At 36.5% G+C, this 13,297-nt stretch overlaps 1 protein-coding gene across 10 annotated transcripts in view; it reads right to left on the reverse strand.

Annotated features, from left to right (window-relative positions):
* The window catches only part of LOC139937810 (poly(rC)-binding protein 3-like), a 94,340-nt gene that overhangs the window by 70,543 nt on the left and 10,500 nt on the right, over positions 1 to 13,297 (reverse strand). For 7 of the 10 annotated variants that reach the window (XM_071933135.1, XM_071933134.1, XM_071933133.1 and 4 more), the window contains exon 2: positions 5,574 to 5,635. The exons of the other annotated variants lie outside the window; for them this stretch is intronic. The gene's annotated coding sequence lies outside the window, so the exon portion shown is untranslated. The remainder of the gene's footprint in view (positions 1 to 5,573; positions 5,636 to 13,297) is intronic. 10 annotated transcript variants of the gene reach the window in all.

A 13,297-nucleotide genomic window follows, 5' to 3' on the forward strand; every position in this document is an offset into this window, starting at 1 on the left:
GGATAATTTATGAAAATGACAAATATTCTGCAAATGACAAATCAATGGCACAAACAACTATTTCAGATTCTTAAAATATATTCCATGTTATTGATAAACAGGAACAAAACGATAATCCTTCTATACAAAGACACACAACCAGAGAGATGAAAAGCCATAGAAAATTGTGAAGAGGGAATATAAGGCGTGAAAACGAAGAAGCGGTTACAGTGTAGGGATGAAATCCGAGGTGACAGTGTCTGGTTTCACATATCATCCTTCTCAGATGCTGATTTGGTCCCAAAAAAGCGCAGCGGCTCAAAAACATAATTGATCGGGTATTGGCAAATGTACATGTAGTAGATACACCTTCAGCCAAACAGGAAACAACGTCAGCTATCCAAACAAAACACCCATGCCTGGTAACCAATTTCCAGGGTACCTTGCATTGATTTATGCAAATTAATCATGCATTTGGCTTAATTTATTTTATTTAAAAAGCGCTTAGTGTGAGTATAGTACACTTAACTTGGCTCTTTTAAGTGCACCCATGCACACTTGACTAATCATGCGTAACCATTGTATTTGTGTTACACTTTTGTTTTTGCATTGCATGCATCTTAATTAAATAGCTTTTTTTCTTTTCTTAGTAAATGGTTTTTTGACAAAATTGAATTTATATTGAACATTTCTCTGGTTATATTTTTTCAGGGATTATTATGTAATGTAGTCCAAACCATACTGTGTTTTGGGTGGGAATTCATGGGTATGAAGTACAGTAATTATTGAATCCTGTATTAATTAACATAGCTTCACCATCTCCATAAAAGGACGTTGCCTCATTTGAACAAACAGACAGGGAATTTAACAATTCTACAAAGGGTCCAATAATTATTTGTGTTTATTAATGGATGGGTGCCTGTCCAATATTAAAATTTTGGAGCGTTGCAGCAGTAAATACATGGCAACCAAATGTACATACACAGTACATGTATATTTCACCAATCAAATGACGAGTATCTGTGCGTGTGGTTTACATAAGAAAATATCCTTAGCAAACAGCAGGACATCATATAATGGTCGTTTTCAACCTCTGCAATCGAACAAATAAAGCAAGCAAATCCAGGATCTCCAATGCCCCCTTCGGCTATGCCCCCTTTGGCTTTTCCAATTAATAGTCATTGTGTGTTTAAAAAAACAAGACATCTTAACGCTCTATCATACTTCACAATGTAGTTTACTTTAATTGTGCACCTACATGAAGTATACGCGCGGAACGTCAGTTTGATTGCAATCACTATATTCTTACTTTATTTTATTTTAATTTATTGACCAAACCAACAGCGACTGAGCTGCCAGTTACAGGAAAGAATGATTTGAGAGAATTCACTGTATAATATGTATATTATATAGGTAAATAAAAACATCATAGTAAAACTACATAATTTGCACACTCATTCTTTCAATCAAACGTGTGCATTCAAAATCTGGGGTTTTTTTCCATGCACTTAGAGATTCAAAATGTAGATTTAGAGCAACTCTAAGGGCTTTCAGATACAGAGGAAGGCCCTTATTGACTCTCTCTCTGTGATTTCAATCACCTCCAAAAAAGCTTCAAGTCAGATTGTTCCTTGAGGTAATGAAAACTTGACCTCACAAATTCAGAGCAAAAGATTCATCCTAAGCAAAGTGTACTCGCCTTTAGTGAGTACGTCACTTACAACTTCCACTATGACATCATGACTGGCTTTGAATTGATTGAATTGGTATTCATATTGAGTATAACCCAGCCTTTAGACAGAAAAGAGGGGGAAAACACTTAATTATCCACACATTTCTAGTACATAGAGTGAAATACAGAAAAAAATAATTATATTGGCCCTGTTTCTGGCAGGTGCTAGTCAGTTGACAATCAATACACATCCGGTTACTTTCTAATTTGACTAATGCTACAGGAACTTTACCACTCAGATCCAATATTTTATAAAGTACAGAGTACATTACGCACCACGAGACAGCAGATGAGGGCAAGATGCTCTCCAAAAGTCTTCATGATGCCAGTTTGTACAAAGACATGTTCGAATTGAACTTTTTTTGAGTAAACTAAAGCGCTTTTTAAGCGAATAAAATGATCAACCCGTTTCTAGGAATGAAAAGTTGCTTGCTAACTATATATCACTATGTCCAGCAGAGTTAGCCTATTTACTTTGTGCATGTAAACAGCAACCTTACCTCCAAATTAACTTTCAACAAAGTTAATGAATCAGTGTTAGCATATTTTATGTAGACTGTGCAAGTCTCGTGTGAATTTTGTAAAGTCAATATAATTTTGTCTGTAGCATGCAAATCTTTAATAAACCATGAATACTAGACATTTGGGGACCACTTTGGTCTGACATACATTACTTCAACGCGTGAAGGATGCACTTTCAATGTTGGAATACACGGACAGACTTGCAGTCTATAGACAGATAGTGCATTTCATACCCATTACTTAGGGTTCACTCTGAATAGAAAGTCACACTATACACAATGTACAAATTAAATACAGAGAGTAAAGTGAGTTGAGATTCAATTAGCTTTCATACAGTGTGTAATTATGAGTACAGAGTCAATCTGTCGTGGTCGTATTATTATTACAATACCTGTGTACAAGGCTAGTTGTTTAATTACTAGTTCCACTTGTCCCTTTGACTCCCTAATGGATAGACGAGGACCCATCCACTATAATGGAGGATCCTACATTGCCATAGTGTACAGGTATCATTCAGTGATGGGGAAATTATTGTTTTGCTTTTTAAAAGCAGTACTTATTCAAAAATCAAGATACTGTATGCACATAAGTCTTGATCTAAATCTGTCAAAAGAGGGCTCCCTAGCATCGTCCAATAATACAATAATCCAGCCATGCTTTATACAATGTACTTGGTATCATTTTCTGCTATCACAGTACAATGCATTGCACTGTTTTTTATTCTCCTGGCTTTCTACATGCCCACAAATGAATCGTCAGCATATTGATCAGCCAAGCAGTTTGTTAGCCATATATTCAAAAATACTTACTAATTATGTAAAGTTGTAAGCACCTAATTAAATAACTATAGATTAAGGAATCTGGGCATGGATTACGGGTAAGCTCCAATGGTTTCTGGCTGCAGTTTAAATGATGTTGGCTTCTCCCATGTCCTACTACACATTGGAGGTGCTTCAAAGCACAGATTACCAAGGTCTAGAAGATATTTAAATTGCTAATGCTCACGTTGCCAGGGGTAATAAGATCAATGCAAAAGCATTCAAGCATTTATATTTAATTAAAATACGAAGAGCCTCCATTTGATTAATGAGCTTCTTGGGCAATATCTCTGTGGAATAATTATTGTAAAAATCCAGGGTCTTTTAAATTTGAAGGATAGTGACTCAATAAGAAAAACAAAAACAAAAAAATTCCAAATGTGCTTGGAAAATGTTGTGTATCTTGTGTGCAAAATAAACTTTTCCATTAATGTACAGTGTTTTACACACAATAGACCTTCAGGTTTGATCAAGGCTGTTGAAACAAAGGCACTATGGCTAACAATCAGTACCATACATACCAAACAGGTCCATTTACAGCCCTTGTTCATTAACCAAAAAAATGTTAAAATTTCACAGCCTTGGACAAGACCGCAGATAAACTTTTTATTAAGACTGGAGACTGATACCCCTTTTGAAAACTAAAACCCTGTTTGATGATTAAGAGGAGTGTGCACACAGCACTGTGCCTGCAGTGTTAGGTAATACCAGAACAAAGTGGGATCAATATAACATCTGTTCAAACCTCAGCAAATGCATAATTTTTAAAAGACAACACATAAGACTCAACAATACCTAGTAAAAACAACTGCTGCAAAAACGGACAAGATTTGTTTAGATTCCATAGAGATTGAGCATTGTATCAGCAATCGATAGTCATCACTTCTTTGCAATGGGGTGTGTATGCATGCTGTTTCAGACAAAGAAACCATTGGTGTGTGGCTAATGTCAGATACATGTAGTTGTGTGTGAAGCACGTGGCTACCATGAAGGAATTCTCCAAGCAATACACAATACAGCAACTCAAAACGCATGCATTTCAAATTAAATTCAATTCTGAAGGCAGTGGATATACCTTAAGAAAACAATTCTATGAAGAGCAATATACAGCTAATTTCCTGCAATAGTACGAGAAGAATATCTCTCGGGAATCTTTGTAAGGAGCAAAATGAATAACAACATTTCCGACAATTCTTTCAGCACTGTCACAATGCACAATCATTCTGATTTGGAGCCAGGCAAAGATGCACTTTCCATACAGCTGCATCTTGCTAGAGGTTTTCATCTCAATATTTCCTTTTCCGAACTGATGCACACATTGAGTTCTTGTGTAGAGTCAATGAACCTCTGTACTGACGTTCATTCTATCGAGTGGTTGAATGACATCATCACTGGGGCCTTTTAGGACATTTCCTTGGCTCTTTCATGCTGCCTAACTTCACAATGACATGCATACATGTAATGAATGTGCATTGAGACTGCCTCATGTAAATTCCTATACACCTGTTTTTAATTGGCAAGACAGATACCTTTTAAGAGGCAAACATACACACTTACACATGCATCTTCACATTTAAGTGTATAATGACTGTTTCTGTTGTATGTCTTTCATAATATAAATTCACGTACTCTCTGTATATACAGTATCACATCAGCATACTCTTTGAATTAAAGAGCATGACGCATATATAACATCTGTAAATAATTACCAAGGCTTTCGTGAGATATATGTTTTTTTTTGTTGGGGGGGGGTATTTGTGAAGGCTATACAAATGCACTTTGTATACAAATTTGTGTCCATTAACACAAATTAAAAGCCTGCTCATTTGATTATCAAAACAAGTACATGGAGTTACTTGAGAAATGGCTGTGGTTTCCCACTAGAAACTGATACTTGGCCAACTACATTGTACATACACGCTTCTCAGCACAAAAACACAGACAATTCAACACCTATTCAAATGCACTCCAAGAAAATACTCCAGAAACTTAAAATGGCAAGAGCACCATGGCGTTTTCTCCTTGGTAACGGGCACCTCCATGAGGAAATTGTATGTTTTTACTGTAGGGCACCAAGGCAATGACCAGGGAGCATGGAGGCAATCACCTTCATATCAGAACAGGGACAGTCTGAGGTAAATACCATCACACAGAATGTATTTAACACACTGTAACATGTGGTATTTTGATACACTTAAAAATACTGATGCAAAAAAAGCGAAGAAAAATCCATAATATCTAGAATTAAGAACTATTTATTGTCCCCTGCCTGTAAGTATAAGACTGCAGACCAAAACTTCCCTAAAAGAGTTCACATCAATTGGCCATCCATATTGCACCTGGGTCACAATTTGTCAGAGGTCAACGCATTCTTAACACAAGCCAATAATAACATAATTCACATCACATCGGAAAGCGCACAAATGAACACAGAGAATAAAAGAGAAAACACTATACTTTCGGTTGCATATTATAGGCCATTTGAGCAGACAGATTAGTGAACAAGTAAAAACAGTATTTACCCTTGTGCAACCATTGATGTGTGGATGCAGAGCGTAGGTCAACTTGCCTTCAGTCTAGTACCCTGTGAACATTACAAGTTGAGAGACAGCAATGAGATGACGGAGTAAATATAAATCAGTGTGCCTACAGATTCCTGGTCCCACAGCCTACTGCCGCTGCAGTTCGCTCCACAATCAATACCATAGATTAAATTTACCAAATCAATGTGAGGCAAGCCGCATGCAGGGCAAAATACAATTAAAATGCGCATGGCACAAATTAATGCACACAGGCATGCCAGTGAGTCTCAAGGCACAGTGGGTAAGAGCCCTCCTGTACTGGCAAAATTTCCTTGGCGTAATTATAGAGCAGGTATTCCTAAAATGTGTTCATTATATATTCATTAAGAGGCCAATTGAGAATTAAATGGTAATTGTATGGTAAATGATGGCACTATTAATTATTACCCAACTAGTACAGCTTTTAGTTTTATTAAATTAAAAAACAATTTTTTTATTTTGTTGGTTGGCTTTCACAATCAGAGCCCAAGCTTACCGCAAAATTCTGCACCTATGCTTACCTGCAAGCGCAAAATTTCGGCGCTAGACTAGAATAGTATAGAATGCCTAGTAACCAGGAGTAAGCCCAATTTCCCTGCTTGCCGTAAGCACAGAATTCCCTGCTTGCATAAGCACCGATTCCTTGTTTACGTTAAGCAGAGCCATGAGATCGGGCCCTACTGTGTTCATTACACATTTAACAATTAGTGTTGGTATCCTTATATGAAAAGTCAATAGGATGGAAAATCCTTGAAGAACAAGATTGCATTGTTGTTAAAAGTTACTTTACAACTTAAAGTGCACATGGTCAAAAGGACCACAGTTTCAAATTTTCATCAAGAAATGTGTTTATTTTGAAGAAATTGTGCATTGGTTCATGCTCCTCCTCAAGATTTGTACTTGACATTTTTATCGATTCATTTCAAAACAATGCAAGATAAAGCAACAAAACACAAGCCCCACACAACTGTAACTTTGGGCAGAAAAGTGGGGTTTTTTTGTTAACATTTAGAGTCGAGGGACCAACACTAAATAATATTTTAGAAATAACTGGTGAACTATTGGTGAAAAATAAATAATGGTTTTTGTTATTAATAAGGCTTACTTTTATGTCTAAATGTACACCATACATTTTATGTACATGTATCAACCCCTCAAAAACCCATTTATATCCTCAAAAAGAACCGTTCCCTAAAAAGAAAATCTTTTTAATACCAAATCAAAGCATTCAAGTGACATGCATAAAACAAAGCATGAACCCTTATTGCTTTTTCTACAAAAAATAATCTCATACGAAGAAATGTTTATGTAATAATACTCCTTACCCAAGGAAAATATCAGTGTTGTCTTCCTAGCAAATTATAAAACATGTAAAACTCATCCAGCAATCTCAATTGCAAGATAAATAATGTCACAAACATTTTGTATTGTTTACATTCATATCTTTTGTTTCTTTTTACACACAGAATTAATTAAAAGAAACTTTAAATCTGAAAGCCTTAGTGCATTAAGCTTTGTATTTTCAGCGAGCAATGACGTACATCTGTAAGTACAATCCAACAGATCCCCTTGGTAACAAAACCAACTACCATGTTTATTCTCACTGTCTTTATCCCCTAATGGATTCTTAAAATACCCTGATGGGAAGGTTCAATTAATCAGTTAATTAAAAGCGATTGACAAATTCTCCCAGATTACACACACACACTGTGAGTAGCTAGACAGACAATTGTGTGTGTGCCTTTGAATCTGTGAATAGACAAAATTAACAATTTAAATTGTCACTTGCACTAGCTCTGAATAAATCACTATTAAATTGGACAGGGCGAACAAGTTTATGGAATGTACACACTGTACATTTTTATATTCAGTACATGAATGCATTAACAACATACATCTATGTTCTCTAGTGTTTACCTTCTATACTAGATGCTTAATCCTCCAATGAAGAAAACAAATTATGTGCCAAGCCAACTGATTTGAGGCAGTAACTGATCAATAGACTTTAGCTAGGGCTGTAGTGTAGCCATAGCCAGCAGTGACAGGTACAATTGTTAGGACTTTACAGTATCGGGGTCGATTTCACAAAGAGTTAGGACTAGTCCTAACTTAGGACTAGTCCTAACTTAGGACTAGTCCTAAGAGATATCAAAAATGTACAGCTAGCCCTAAGTTAGGACTAGTAACTCTTCCTAACTCGAGATAAGACTGGTCCTAATAACTCTTTGTGAAATCCACCCCTGGCCAGTATCTGGTGTTGCTAATGTAGCCAACTTATTGCCTATTCAGGGCGAGTACAAACAATCATTGGATGGGAGCTATATTTGAAGAAAACAGACAAATCTTGAACAAATTATGTAAATTTTTTAGTTAGGTCATAGATTTACCTTTACAATGGTGAAAGAATGGGAATGATTGATAAAGGTGTTCCAGACAAAGATTTTTTTCAATCGGAAGGCATAAACAAAAATTGTCCTTGTCTTACTATATTTCATAGTCTATGTTTAGTCATGGAGGTAGAGTACATATCCAACATCATTATTCTTTAGATAAGCCACACAGCAAAAATGTTAAGGCAACTTGTTGGAGGCAACCATCTGCACTACATGCAAGAGGAACACTTCGGCAGTACATTTTACTGAGAGCATCCTTTGTCCTCAAGACAGTTTCAAGTAAATTAACACATGTGAATGTTTTTTCTTCTTAGAGACTGCCTGGAACTGGTTGCCTGTAAGTTACCCTGTGTGACATGGCCCTAACAATACGAACATACAACATTGCTCTGAACTCAATGCACAATAAATTATCATCACTCATTCATTCCATAAAGAGAAAAAAACCTTCCTACATGATCACTGCTTGCTGTGTGTGTGTGTGTAAACATTTTTGAGTCTAGTATAGCAAAATCTTTTATATTGTACTTGTCGTACGGTGTTTGAAGATGTCAAGATAACTTTGAAAACCCCCACAGGTTACCCTCATCTGGGTTGAGGGTAAGAATGTAAATGATGTAGATTCATTGCAACGCTAAATAATAGGACATGTACAAACACTCAAAGAACACTGACCTCTTCTCTAAAGTGCATTTACAGTAATTGGCCATAAGTGCAGACATGTGTATGTATTTCAACAACATCCATTCCCCTAACGGTCACACTGGATAAATCCTACTTAATTCCCCTAGTGCTTAGAGACTACTGAGAACCCATCATAATTGGGCTTTCCAAACACCTATAAGAGTATCCAGGGGCAGATTTTCAAGTAACGTCAAACAGACAAAGATATTGGGATGGTAGAAAGATTGCTAGCTGAGGTTGTTTTCTCTGGCTCCTTAGACTAAGGTTCTTAAATAGGCTATTAATGGAAAGAGATCAAGAATCCATTAACATCCTCTTTGTTTTCTATACAGTAATCCACATACTACTGGGAAATTACTTTGTTTATTGACATACAAGAACAGTTATGAAGATTTTTTGGCAGTCCATAAAAGCACAGGGCAAGACAATAATTAATTTTAGAGCAAACACAAGATACAACTCAATGAACATTCATGGAACTTTAAGTAAAATTTTCTCCTTTCTGATAATTTTTTCTTCCTTAAAAAATATAGCAGACTCTTATGGGGCTAAAGCCTTGCCTCCACGCTACTGTAAAAAGTAGGTTTCCCCTAAGTAAACGTGAAGACTAATTTCCTGCCGAAAAGACGCCTTAATCTGAGGTCCCCAAAAAATCACTGCTTCTTATCTACCGGTGCGCCTCATCTAATATTGATTGAGTTCATTGTGATGATCACCATGTGAAATCTTACATTTTTTATACTGCAAAATAATACCTTTATTTTGTCATTTTTCTTCAAATAAACCTGCGCCGTTCATGTTGTGTAGTTTTAACAATCCTTGATTCTTTGATGAATGTACATGTACTGACCAAAGAACTTAGTCATTGCCATGCTGCTGCAATAATTATAATATTGTTCGGCCCAATCTTTTTTAAGCCAAGCAAGCTGCAATTGTTTTACTGCACAAACTTTGTTTCAAATTTCAACATGCTTGTGTGATCTTCTCTCTATTATAGCTTGCAACAACAAAAAAACAGATACAAATAGCAGTCCGAAACATTGGGAAACGCATGTTTTTGCAAGCTCCTTATGTGACAATAACAACTATAAGGCTCTTTTTTTTTTTTTTTTTTTAATCTATGAGAAGAAAATGAGCCAAATGTAAAACAAAAAATAGAAGCAATGTTTTAACAAAACTACAAAATTCCCTTTATATCATCACAGTGACGCCCGTATGTCTTGATGTACACCTATGTATGAGCAGTGGATGGGTCATGGCAAGCCTGTGTCAATTAACATTGTGCCTTCTGCGGCAAAGCGCCTTAACATTGGGCCTAACATATTTTTTCGGGGGTTTAGGCACTGCGCCCTATCCGCCGAGCACCTTATCCACAGGAAATTACGTTAATGTTCTTTTACTAATGTTTCAAGAATACCAAATGTTCCCATCCCATGTGTTTGTTGCAAACATGAATGAATGCATGGAATGCAATCCCTTGACACAATGATCCTTTTGTTCAGTTTGCCCATCAACCTTATGAGAATTACTCAACAAGCCTGACTTATTGTACTGATTTATCATCAATGTCACTAGCTCATCACCTTTATGCTTAATTATACACCTAAACTCAAAGACCATAGTCAACTGCAATCAACTGACTGCAATGGACTAAAACTGTTGATCGGGCTACATGTATAGGCCCAAGGTAAACTGTTAACACCTGAAGCAATGATCAGTACTAAGGATACCATCTCCATCATTAGCTCAATACTTGTAGTACATGTATGAGTCACTTGCCTCTGGTCTGTTCATTTCTTATTAGGAGTTCTAAGTGTTAGTTATTTCTTTGTTATTGGAAGATTTGTGAGCATAATGAATTGATATCTTCAACAGACAGATCATCTACATAATGAACACCAAACACAAGGAGTAATGTATAGTACATTAATTTCAATGGGTTCTCAATTCTGACATTTATAAAGAACATTATTGTGTAAACACACGGCTGTGGCTATAAGTGGCTGTACAGTGTACCTGTAGCTAACGCTTTGAACAAGCAGAGCGGATGTGGCTACATATTTGCTTTTAATGTACTCACAGTGAGCAATATAGCGTACAGTGGTGTGGCTCCTAAAGTGATCCCACAAGGACAACAATCATGAATCAAACTACGGAAATTTATAGCAAAACTACCGATGATCGAGTTGCATGGGAATTAGACATATTTCATTTTCAGTACATCGACAGTCCAATACATGGGATGCATATAATTGTTAAAACATTTGAAAACAAAGAAGAGACTGCATACAAAAAACTTACAATTTTAATTTTCCAAAATTTGTCAACCTCATTTGGGAATTTAGGTTGTTTCAGAAGTTTTGCAATGCTTTAAAGCATCTTTAAAAAAATTGAATATTTCAGAAAATATCCTTGAGAAAGACAAACTCAAAGTTAGATGCTAGGGCTGCTGTGCTGATAAACAAGTTCTTAACTTTAACACCACCACTTAACACGCTGCAGTAAATGCTAGCATCATCAGCATAATGTGTTCAATATGCATGGAGCATTCAATACGCAGTGCTCATGAAAAGATTTCGGAGTACATGTAGAAATATATCTCAAGGCTGTTGACGAATCAGAAGCAAGGATTCTAGTTTGCTAGAGGATACACGTACATCACACACTGGAGATGTGGCTTCAGGAGTCCAATCAATGGACTCAAAGCATGGTACATGCACAGGCATTTATACAAACATATAGAAAGGGTGGGGCTAGTATTCATCTGTACCCTGTACATTAGGGAGAGGTGATGTTAGTAATGGGTGTACGTGTACATGTATTGTGCTTTACAGCATACTACTCACTGACAATCTGGGGGAGTGGCTTCAATACTGCACATCACACTCAGTATGTTTGGTTTAAATACATTACACAATTAAAGTACATAAGAATCACTGTACTAGTTTCAGTGGGCAGGGCTTAAAGTTTGCACAAGAGCCATGTTCCATGTATGCTTTTAAATTGCAGAATGTGTGTCAACATAAACCATAAGGCCTTGAGAGGCAATCTCGGTGGTCTAGTTGGTATGACACTGCTCTAGAATTGCAAAGGTCATGGGTTCGAATACCACCCAAGTAATATGCCTGTGATTTTTTTCACAGAACGCGGGTAAGTATACAGTACTACACACATCGGTGCATATGGAGTTATAACCAAAATTTATAACCTTGGTAATATTGCAAAACATGTCAACAATCCCAACTTCAAGACCAAAATGAACATAATGAAATGTATTGAAGTACTTGTCACGATTTTAGGCTACTCCTCACAAACCATGTTGCACATAATTCACCAAGGTGTAATCATGACTGTCAAATGTGGCTTGGGACCCAGCCTGTAATGCATGCTGTGCCAATGAAATTTTATAACCCCTGGAGTTGTAAAATATTCCAATTACCTTTTTGGAATACTCAGCACTAGAGATCAATGAACGTTGCATATTCCATTCGGGGAAAAAATTAAGCTTTGTTCAGGGCAGACTTTCAAAAGTCTGCAAAAAAACAATATCTCATCTCTAATCTTCTAAGCTGACTTGAAACTTCATGAAGTCAATACAGATCAGAGTAGACCTGTGTAGAAATTGACAAGTATGACAAGTCCTACGAGTAAAAGCCAGTGGGAGTGCATCTATGTATTGACGTGACTGTACATGATACATTTCCTTCTAGCAGACTGAACAGAATGAGGATGTGGCTAAATGAACTGTCTGCCTCACAGCCACTACAATTGCACAGTGGGTGTGGCTACCTGTGCCTGTACTAATGCTATCTGTAAACAGCTAGTACATTGTACATGTACATCACATCAGTAAAAGGGTGGTCACTTGTGCAAACTTAAATGGTATTTATTCATAGACTTTTGCTTTTATTAAGTGGGTGTGGCTAACTTGTGCAAATGAAGGCTAAAAAAGTACAATAATAGAGGATTTGGGTTCAAAGGGCAAATTTGCAAACTGTTTTACAGTACATGTGCATGTAAAGCACAACATAGATATTATTTTTTTAATACAAAAGGCGAAGCTACACAAGGAGCTACCACAACAAATTGTGACAGGTTGCTCGATTAATTGATTGATCAGTATGCTTTATCCCATAAAGTGTCTACAAAACCAAAAGAAATTTGACTACTGCTTAGTCCTTGCATTTAAACGTCAAGCTCAATTTCTGTGTGAACACAGTCACATATTATTTGCGTTGAGTTGCTACGGCTGATGTGGTAGAAACTATACTGCAAGTATGAAAGCAAGTAGATTGGTTTGTTCCTCAAAGCGTTATAACAGGATTGATTTTGACTGCAGGAAGCACAATAACGGAAACCAAGTACTAATCCACTGCCATACAGTATGAGAGTAGGACTTGAAGACTACAATGTGTAACTTGAGAGAAAGAACCAAAGACTAGTGCAAATCACATACATGTATAATATTCACCTTCATTTTATAGCTGTACATTGTACAAAATAATGTGGTCATAATGTTACTGGTAGTGCCACTGCAAATGTAATCTAGTATCACTAAATCATGTGACATCAATTGACATTAATCTCAAGAAAAATACCATGGGAGCA

Source organism: Asterias amurensis, chromosome 5, assembly GCF_032118995.1.
Source record: "Asterias amurensis chromosome 5, ASM3211899v1".
Lineage (NCBI taxonomy): Eukaryota > Metazoa > Echinodermata > Asteroidea > Forcipulatida > Asteriidae > Asterias > Asterias amurensis.